Raw genomic sequence first — 9,411 nt, forward strand, 5'->3', positions numbered from 1 at the left:
CATTCTTGAAGTCAAAGCTTTCCAACTGGTGAGCAGAAAACAGGTTAACACACAGGTCACGATGTTCATGCTGTCAAGATGTTCACCAGATAATTTCCACGTCAGAACATGTCCAGTAGATGCCAACGAACTTGGTTACTTACAGAAGAAAGATGCCCCCTTGCTCCCCACAGAGCATCTCTAGATAACAGGGAGCTGGCTGATACCTTTTTCTGTTTTGCTAATGTATTTTTCAAGACCACATTTTCTTGGATTGTAAGGGATTCCTAGGGCACCATGTTAAGAAGAGAGATTTTCAGAGTACTAGGTAACTTCAGAGTTTTATACTGGCTTTTACCCACTGGAAATTACTAATTGACTAGTGATGATTCTTAAGAAGCAGGCAACAGCATCTGCTGTTACTGCTAAGTTGTAGATGTAAGGCTTAGAATCAGGGATCATGAATTACTAACTGGTTTGCACCAGTAGGGGGTTTCTTTGGTGGCTCAGACGGTAAAGAATCCGTCTGCAATGCATGAGACACAGGTTCAATCCTTGGGTCGGGAATATCCCCTGGAGAAGGAAATGGCTACCCACTCCAGTATTCTTGCCTGGAAAACCCCATTGACAGAGGAGCCTGTTGGGCTACAGTTCATGGTGTCACAAAGAGTCCGACACGACTGAGCAACTAACCCACACTTTTTGCGTCAGTAGGATTTTGCAAATATCTCAGGCATTAGCAAAACCAATTTAAAATATATTTATATTTGAGGAAAGCTTGGCTGGTGAGGTAATAGACATGACTAGACTAGGACTTCTAGTTAAGTGTAAAAATACATTTCCATTTTTTAATTAATTGCTTGCAGTCACGTATAAGGAAATCTTCTGTGAGTGAATCTTTCAGAGAAACTGAGTTGCTTTATATATTAATGCTAAGGGTTCAGTTGATTTTATTTTTTATTTAAAAGGAAAATAAAAATGGATAGCAGCGCTTTGTGGAATGGAGCACTCTCCAGTGTGTGTGGTACTTACCTAATAGCTGGGTCTGCATAAAGATTGGCTCTGACTGCTCCCACTCTCTTGCAAGTTGCTCTTCACTTGTCTAAACTTGAGACGGAGATGAAATTAAGCAGAACCTCCTCAATTTGACAGTTTGAGTTTTAACACGTGACAGAATAGGAATTTTGGTCAAAGGGCCGGAGCCAGGAAATAACTGCATTATTTATAGGTATTGTTCTGCAGCAGAGGCCTTGGTTATTTAAACCCAATTTATCCACCCCCCACCCCAAGTATCTAATTGTGCAGTTATTTAGATCTGTACTGACACACTCATCATGTATTGCCTTGGGGACCGAAACTGTATATAAACTACTAGAGAACGGATAACGAGTTTACTCGAACTGATATACTTGGCTTAAAGCTAAAAAACAAAAGAATAGCAGTGTTTCCCAGGTTTATTCCAAGGTGGTGGATGGTGGGCTTGGCCAAGTCATCTTAAACTTCTCTGGGATTCAATTTCCTCATCCATCACTGGAGACATGAATACACAGTTCACTGGACAGTTATGAGTATTGACAGCACCTAGCACAGTGCTGGGCAGGAGGCCAGTCAATAAGTATTCGTTGGATGTGAAATGCATGGGAGTGGATGAGGCATTCTCAAGTAAACAATTAAGAGGTTGAAGAAGTAGAAAGCAACCATTGGTGTCCCCTGTGTACTTTTGCCCACTCCGTGATTTAAAACCTGCTTTTCAGTGAAGCGTGGTATACTTTCTAACGTCTCATACCAGGTCCTCTTTTCTTAGTGTCACCTGTTTGTCCCTTATAGGTTTTGCATTTGAGACTCTTGTTATAACAGCTTCTTCTATAGCAATCTACGTTATCTCAAATGTAAGTCCCCCCCACCCCATTTTAAGGTGCTTTCCCCAAAGTAACACATTTTAGAAGCAAAACAAAAAATACTCATTTTGCACTCAGTAATTTGATAGCTTGTAAGCTTTCCAACAGCACTGATGGGAGGGACTGGACTAGTAAATTCATGGATAAAATTCACTCGTTTTGTGGACAGTAAGTAGAACATCTCCCTGGCTTTAGTTCATAACAGTGGTCTTCCAGGTGTCTTGATGTGTTAGGGTCTCTAAGGTATTTTGTCCCCAAGGTTATCCTCAGATCCCACCCTCTTTGTCCCACTCTCACTCATTACATCCTGCCCCAGTGGAATATCACATTTAATCTTATATTGCTCCTATGATGTGGACAGGATGTGTCCTGTGGACTAATGTGCCCTGACAAGAGTTTGCTCCTGGCTAAGGCTAGTCGGGACCAAATAGTGCTGTTTGATGGGGAAGCAGGGCAGCTGTATTAGTCAGCTCAGGCTGCTATGACAAAATAGCACAGACTGGGTGGTTGAATGGGCTTACCAGATGGTGCTAGTGGTAAAGAACCTGCCTGCCAATGCAAGAGACATCAGAGACCACGTTGGATCCCTGGGTCAGGAAGATCTCCTGGAGGAGGGCATGGCAACCCACTCCAGTATTCTTGCCCGGAGAAGCCCATGACAGAGGAGCCTGGTGGGCTATAGCCCTTGGGATCGCAAGGAGTTGGACATAAGTGAAGTGACTTAGTATGCACACACAGGTGGTTAAGTATCAAGTGTTTATTTCTCAGAATTCTGGAGGTTGGGGAGTCCAAGATCAAAGTGTCGGCAAATTCAGTACCTGGTGAGAGCTCTCTATCCAGCTTGTAGATAGGTCTCTTCTCACTGTGTCCTCACTTGCCCGAGAGACAGCAATCTCTCCCTCTTTTTATAAAGGCACTAATCCCATCATGGCAGCCCCACCCTCATGACCTCATCTTACCCTAGTTACCTCCCCAAGGCCCCATCTCTGATATCATCACATTGAGAGTTAGGGTTTCAACATATGAACTTGGTGGTGGGGGCACAATTCAGTCCACAGAAATGGCTTTATCAAGACATAGATCAAGTGACTCTGTATTTCTGACTTATTTTCATTGATCTTGAGATATCATCTCTTGTAAGATACATCGTTAAGAAAGAAAAAAATCTTTTTAGATCATAAGAGTGTTTTCTTAGCATTGAAACATTTTATACTACATTTATGGAAAGAATTCTTTTAGACTCTGATGCTGGGAAAGATTGAAGGCAAACAGGAGACAGGGGTAGCAGAGGATGAGATGGTTAGATAGTATCACTGACTCAATGGACATGAATCTGAGCAAACTCCAGGAGATAGTGAAGGACAGGGGAGCCTGACTTGCTGCAATCTATGGGTCACAAAGAGTCAGACATGACTTAGGGACTGAACAACAACAAAACTGGCTTATTTCGACCAATTTTTTAAAAGAAAATCATGTCTTCCTCCTGTGCATACATAAAATGAAAAATGTGGCAAGAAAACTGTTTAAGATTCCAGCTTTCCTAAATCACGTTTCAATCAGAATTGTCGTGCATGCACTTTTCCACACCATGCTGTCATGCTCTGTGCCAGGAGACAGCATTTCTTTTTAGGGGGCATCTCTACTGTCTCTGAGTCTCTACCAAAAGATAACAACCAGAACTATATTTCTTCCTCTAATGATTCTACCTGGAATGCAGGTATACCCACCAAGTGACTAATTCTTTAGCCCTTCTGACACACGTCCACGAGTATGTTCAGAAGCAACACTCTTGGTGGCTTCCACTGATCTCCTGGATATCTGCCCAGACAACTTTCCTATAGTCCCACCTGAACCCAAAGAGGATCTCCCCCTGGCCTGGGGGAGCTCTTCCTCCTTTTCATTCCTTTGAGAAGCATGTGACTTCTCTTCTCCGGATGTGGGGGGCTGATTTTACATAATGCCTAGAACTCAAAAGAAGTGAAAAAAATATGAACTTCTGTGACCAAGAAGGTTCATGGGTGGGCAATGACAGTTATATCAGGACCGCCTCCCAGGCAGCAAGAGTAAGATACCTCCCAGTGTCAGCCTGGTTAAACAGGAAAGCACTTACCCTGAGAACTCAGGAAATAGAGTGCATCTCTCCCACCCCACAGGGATGCCTAAAATCTCAGCGTTAGAGAATGATTTAATTGTCTTTTAAGGCATCAAGAGTGTTTTAGTAGAAATTAATGACTCTAGAGAGAGCAATGTGTAGTTGCTGTATTTACTGCTTTGGCATGCATTTCATTCCCATTAAGATGAAGAAAGAGCAAGAGCCTGTGAAGATGGGACAAGGAATGGGATGGGGATGAGGATACAGGAATGGAAAGAGAGCAGGAAAAGAGCAAAGAAGCAACTCAACTTTCATTCAACGAAATTTATCAAATCCTTGGTCTGAACCAGGCATCACCCTACATCCTGACACTAAAGTGCCTGCACTTAAGGACCTACCTACCCTTCTAGTGTAGGAGACAGGCATCGGCAACATATCAGGCCAACAAGTGTAAAAGTCTTACTAGAATAAAAGCTATAAAGTATAGTTATGTGTTCCCATGACATTGTGCTGGAAGGATTCAGATAATCAAGGAAAGTCAGAGAAAGCTTCCCCGAGAAAAGGATGCTTCAACCGAGAGGTAGTAGGATAGGATGTGAGTCAGTATTTGGAGGGGTAGGAAATGGCCAGACTGTATCTGAGAGTTTTCAGCAGTCAGGAAGACTACATTAACAGTATCCTGGAGACTCAGTTGGGGAGCTTCAGAGTGAATGTGAGTGAGCCTAAGAAAGGGGTCTAGGGAAAGATGATGGCTCAAGGTACTAGTATCACAGAGGTGGAGAGAAAGCAAGGTGGATGGCTTTTAGTTGTATTTCAGAGGTGAAATAGATATGTATTGGTAATGAATGGGACAAGAGCAATGATGAGGGATTGGGAAGTGTCATGACAAACTCTCAGGAATCTGGTCCACAAAACTAGAGGAATAAGTGTTGTCATTAATGATGTAGAGAGCAGTGAAAGTTGACCTGATTTGAGGGTAGAGAGGAATCGTTTGTAGTCTGAAGAAGTAGAAAATAAGTCTAGCTCATCCATTTACTAGCGTTGTGATGCTAAGTTTCTCTGAACCTCAGTTCTTCCATCTTTAAAAATGAAGCCATAAACATTCACCTCACAGGGTTGCTGGGACAATCAACATAACTTCATACGTGGTTGAAGTTCCTTCCTACATAAGTTACTATGATCACTCCAGAACTGAGCAGCAGTGAAGCCTAGAGGCAGAGTGGCTATTTTCCAGAACTTTCTAGGAGGTGGGGTGGTGTGTAGGAGTTTTGACAGCTGAGATCTCAGGACTCTGTAAGTTTACCTTAGTGGAGTTTCTCCTTGTTGATAATGTACAGGGCAGCTATTAGCTTCATTTGTCTGGTGAATTCCTTCTATTTTGTTCCCACCCCCTCTCCTCCTCTCTTTCAGCCTGGATCAAGGGAACCCATAGAGGAAGAAGGTACATTGCTTTTCTCAGCTGAGATCCCTTATCGCTTGTAAGAGGACTAGAGGATTTAGGAAAATGTAACCCAAGAGTTTGCACTAACAGATGAGCACAGTCGATTAGCTTCACCCTCCCTGTAGGCTTCGGGGGAAGACTTTCCCATTCTGTTTTTCTAGCGTCAATTTAGCGAGGGCATTTTATACGACATATGTAATTCCTATGCCCTTGAGTGACCTCAGCACATTCCTTTCTGGCTTCCAAATAGCCCCTCATTAAAGGGAGCCATTAGGCAGTGAAAGCTGCAGCCAGTGTTTGAGGAACACACTGGAGTGGGCAGGTGAAGGGGCAGAGGGGGTTAAGCCCTCTGGAATCCAGGTGTTAACTTTCCTCTCTGCTGGTGTTTTGACCTTGCAGGATCCTAACTACTACCAAACATCTCCCCCTGTTGCCTGGCTCCACTTCTTTCCCTCTGTTCTTGCCACACTGTTGTCTTTTTATAACCATGTTTATCTCTCACTGAATTATCAGAGAGGTTATTTCCCATCCAGACCCCATTCAGTTATTTTTCCTTGCAGGAAACACTTATTTCCATATAGAAAAATGGGTGGGAGAGGGTGGGAGGCATTTTATTTCATTGTTTCACTTGTTTGGGCTGGAAGAAGATGACACATTTGTATGAATTTCTGGATAACAAAATTAATTTACACATAGCTTTCCAGGTGGCAGTAGTGGTAAAGAATTCACCTGATAATTTAGGAGACACAAGAAACTCAGATTCGATCCCTGGGTCAGGTAAATCTCCTGGAGAAGGAACTGGCAACCCACTCCAGCATTCTTGCCTGGGGAATCCCATGGACAGAGGCGCCCAATGGGCTCCAGTCCACAGGGTTGCAAAGAGTTGGACAGGACTGAGCACGCAAGGTCTTCGCACAGATAACTAAGTTGTTCTTGATTCTCCATCTGGATATTTGAGAGTTGACTGTATACACCCAGGCAGGGATTGGGATGTGCGGGAGGAATGGAGAAGGAAGTGGAGTGGAAGCTCTTATCTGAATTAGAAGTCTTAGGCAGGCTTTTAAGAGCTTCCTCTTTCCACTACCTTCCCTGCCTTTATAATTTGTGTCTCTATGTGGTCTATTTGGATGCAAATGCACTTTAAGATATAAGAGCAATGTAAAAAGGCACTTCTAAATCCACACTGTGTCTCCCAGAGGGGCTGCCATTTCACTTCATAAAGACCCAGTTGGCTTTAGTTTTGCTGAGTTCAAGGCAGGGGCGTTCCATGGCAACTTCTAATTAGCATGTGCAGTAGTAGTGGCTCCGAGTCTGGATGTTTGAGGAGTCACAGTGCAGTAGCAGGAAGCCAGAGCTAGGCAGTGTCAGCGAGTTCACTTTGCCTGTGAATGTAGTTACCTGCCAGTAAATCATTTGCCAGTAGTTCAAAGATTAAGATGGAACCTGACAGAATGATCCAAAGAGAAGGTCGCAGTATAGAGAAAGCACATCAAACATTACAGTGAATGAAAAACGGTGAGAACTTCTGTTTCCAGGCCCCTAAATAAAATTCCTGCAAAGATAAAGATGTGAGCTTTGCACACCATCAGGCCTTCTGGTCTGTTTATCCTGCTGAGAAAGGCTGAAGTTGGGGAGGAGGAAGGTCTCCGCCAACAGATTGTAGGTCATAAATTAGTTAATAAAACCTGTCCTATGTTATCTCTGAAACAGTCTATTTTATATATCCTTGTCCATTTGATTTAGTTGTTTCCCTGCTTACTCCAGGCTGTATTTTGGTAGCATAAGTCAGTATGTGAGTTTTAGATTATCCAAAAGTTTATTTTTAAATGACCTGCCTTCTGTGGGGAAAATAACAGTAATGTGTGTGTGTGTGTGTGTGTATAATTTATTGCTATTGATTGGGAGTTTCACAGTTAACTTTAGATTTGATATGTATATACATATATATATATATATGAAATATATAACACAATTTCACAATATGTAACACTAGTTATTCCAGTGAAATGTGAATATTGTTATATGCCAACATATATTTATTTTATCATAAAGTTAATTTTTATTGCTGCTTTCAAGACCTATTCAGTCCTTGTATAGTTCCTGTAGAATATTTCCACATATTACCATTGGTACAGCCAGCTCTTGTTTTATGTATTATAGTCACTATGAGTGATAAAGCAACACTGTGGGTATCTATGTATGTATCTGTGTACCAGGGAAGCCCTGTATGTTTATTACACATATACAAGCTACATATATCCAAATGTACGTGTCCCTTTGAAAGTTTCTCCCTATTGAGAACAATAAATAGGCATTGTTGACTGATTTTTTTAAGTCAGATGAAATATATAAGAAAAGAAAATGTCACATTTTTTAAGACCAAGTATAATGATTTAGAAGTTACCAAAGAGGTCAGGGGTAAAAAGAAAACAAAAAATAGTAAAGAAAGCAAAGAAAAGCAGGAAATGAGAGAGGAGTCGCAAAGCAGTAAAAATCTACTCTCCCCTCACCAATCAAGCCTGCTCTCCATCTATAAACAAAAGCCTAGCAAACAAGCAGGTGAAGGACAAAGGGGTCAGGAGAAAAAGGACTTCCCTGGTGGTCCAGTGATTAAGACTCTATGCTTCCAATACAAGGGGCATGGGTTTGATCCCTGGTCAGGGAACTAAGATCCCACATGCCGTGCAGCACAGTGGAGAAAGTGTGTTTTTTTTTTTTTTTTTTTAATCTAGTTAAAGAAAAGAGGCAAGCTAAAAATTGCTAGAAAATGCTGGGGACCAAAGAGAGAGAGAAAACAAGAAAGGGTGAGAATGAAACTTCAGGGTGAATGCTTGTAAACCTAAAGTAAATGGGCAGAAAAAGCCAACTAAAGAAAGTAAGAAACAGGGAGGGTACATTAAAAGTCAAAAAACATGAAACGAGACAAAATGGTCATGGTGCTTGAGCTGGTGGGGCTGAGAAGACATTGTTCTCTAGGTGTCTTGCTGGAAAGAGGATAAGATCGCCCAGAAACGAAAGCAGGCAGGAGTGGAAGAAAGCAAGCATCCGGTGAAAGGGCCCGCATGAACAAGACAGTCAGCCAAGGGGTACGTCCCAGACACTGGCTGCAGAATAATGTCCTGGAGGGGTTCGTCTCCACTGCCAACTGAGCCCTGGAGATGGCAGGACTTGTCTGTTCTTGTTTAGTCACTCAATCGTGTCTGACTCTTTGTGACCCCATGGACTATAACCATCAGGCTCAGTCCATCAGGAGATGTGGGTTTGATCCCTGGGTTGGGAAGATCCCCTCCAGGAGGGCATGGCATACCCACTCCAGTATTCTTGCCCTGGAGAATCCCATGGACAGAGGACCTGAGCGGGACCACAGTCCATGGGGGTCACAAAGAGTCAGACACGATTGAGTGACTAAACAACAACAGACAAGTCCTGCCATCTCCAGGGCTCAGTTGCAGTGGAGACGAACCCCTCCAGGACATTATTCTGCAGCCAGTGTCTGGGACGTACCCCTTGGCTGACTGTCTTGTCATGCGGCCCTTTCACCGGATGCTTGCTTTCTTCCACTCCTGCCTGCTTTCGTTTCTGGGCCATCTTATCCTCTTTCCCAGCAAGACACCTAGAGAACAATGTCTTCTCAGCCCCACCAGCTCAAGCACCATGACCATTTTTGTCTCGTTTCATGTTTTTTGACTTTTAATGTTACCTCCCTGTTTCTTACTTTCTTTAGTTGGCTTTTTCTGCCCATTTACTTTAGGTTTACAAGCATTCACCCTGAAGTTTCATTCTCACCCTTTCTTGTTTTCTCTCTCTCTTTGGTCCCCAGCATTTTCTAGCAATTTTTAGCTTGCCTCTTTTCTTTAACTAGATTAAAAAAAAAAAAAAAAAAACACTTTCTCCACTGTGCTGCACGGCATGTGGGATCTTAGTTCCCTGACCAGGGATCAAACCCATGCCCCTTGTATTGGAAGCATAGAGTCTTAATCACTGGACCACCAGGGAAGTCC

The sequence above is a fragment of the Bos taurus genome, unplaced genomic scaffold, assembly GCF_002263795.3.
Source record: "Bos taurus isolate L1 Dominette 01449 registration number 42190680 breed Hereford unplaced genomic scaffold, ARS-UCD2.0 contig_X_unplaced, whole genome shotgun sequence".
Lineage (NCBI taxonomy): Eukaryota > Metazoa > Chordata > Mammalia > Artiodactyla > Bovidae > Bos > Bos taurus.